The sequence below is a fragment of the Saccopteryx leptura genome, chromosome 13, assembly GCF_036850995.1.
Source record: "Saccopteryx leptura isolate mSacLep1 chromosome 13, mSacLep1_pri_phased_curated, whole genome shotgun sequence".
Lineage (NCBI taxonomy): Eukaryota > Metazoa > Chordata > Mammalia > Chiroptera > Emballonuridae > Saccopteryx > Saccopteryx leptura.
Window position 1 is genome coordinate 34022438 of NC_089515.1, and position 1458 is coordinate 34023895.

Genomic DNA, 1458 nt, shown 5'->3' on the forward strand with positions numbered 1-1458 from the left:
CCCACTGAGAAATGAAATGATACTTTTTACTCTAGGAAGACTTGGCTTCCACCAATGCCTTAAAATCACATACTGTGAAATTTTCATACGTGAGGTATTCGTGAGGCTCTGTCAGTACTTCCTGGATTTACTGAGTTTTGTTTTAAGCATAGACTGTGCTGCCGGACCAGCGTGACAACGAAGGAGCCACACTCAGAGGACAGTGTGGCATCGAATAAAACTTACAGCACTGGCCCTGGCCAGTTGGCTCAGTGGTAGAGCGTCGGCCTGATGTGCAGAAGTCCCGGGTTCGATTCCCGGCCAGGGCACACAGGAGAGGCGCCCATTTGCTTCTCCACCCCCACCCCCCTCCTTCCTCTCTGTCTCTCTCTTCCCCTCCCGCAGCCAAGGCTCCATTGGAGCAAAGATGGCCCGGGCGCTGGGGATGGCTCCTTGGCCTCTGCCCCAGGCGCTAGAGTGGCTCTGGTTGTGACAGAGCAACGCCCCGGAGGGGCAGAGCATTGCCCCCTAGTGGGTGTGCCAGGTGGATCCAGGTGGGGCGCATGCGGGAGTCTGTCTGACTGTCTATCCCAGTTTCCAGCTTCAGAAAAATACAAAAAAAAAATAAATTACAGCATTGATCTGCACATAAACATGGCTATCACACCGCATGGGCGGCACAGACAGGGCATTCAGAGGACCGAGCTTATACTTGCAACAGATTTATCAAAGTCTCAGTTTCCTCATTCTGTACACTGGAAATAATAATGCCTGTCCAACAAGGTTTTGTTGCAGGCCTTCAATAAGACAGGTCAGGGGCCTGAATAGCACTTGACACACAATAAATAAAAACTGTTCTATTGTTGTTGTATTTTCATCATGTTCATTTCCCAGTTTCCAAAATCAGAATCTCAGAATCAATCGTTACTTTTTTCTTATAATATTAAATTTTCATTCTCTCTCTTTCTCTCTCAACACACACACACACACACACACACACACACACACCTTACACACCTTAGTTTTTCATTAGTTTTCAATGCCAACAACAACAGTAACAGTTCCCACTAATATAATGTTCTCTGTGTGCTGGGCACTGGTCTAATGACTTTGTATGAAATAATTCATTTAATCTTCACAATAGCCCACAAGTTAAACATTTTTATTGTCCCCCATGTTACAGATGAGATCGAGCACAAGAAAATGAATCACATTAACTGGGCTCACAGCAGGTAGTGGGCCTGAAAGTACTGCTTTATGAAAGAAAGCCCGATGAACGAGAGTGTTCTATATAGACTGCGGTTGGACGTACGGTAAATACACACAGAGAGACAGACAGACATAGAGAGAGAGGGACTTAGCAGATAGGGGTAGGGGGACTCTTGCTTTTCAAAAACTCCTGAACCTTTGAATTTATTTATTTATTTATTTATTTATTTTGTATTTTTCTGAAGCTGGAAACGGGGAGAGACAGTCAGA

At 45.3% G+C, this 1458-nt stretch overlaps 1 non-coding gene across 1 annotated transcript; it reads left to right on the forward strand.

The window, feature by feature from the left end:
- Positions 1 to 232: 232 nt before the first annotated feature.
- Positions 233 to 308, forward strand: TRNAI-GAU (transfer RNA isoleucine (anticodon GAU)). The gene has a single exon. It is a non-coding gene; the product is annotated as a tRNA-Ile (tRNA).
- Positions 309 to 1458: the final 1150 nt, after the last annotated feature.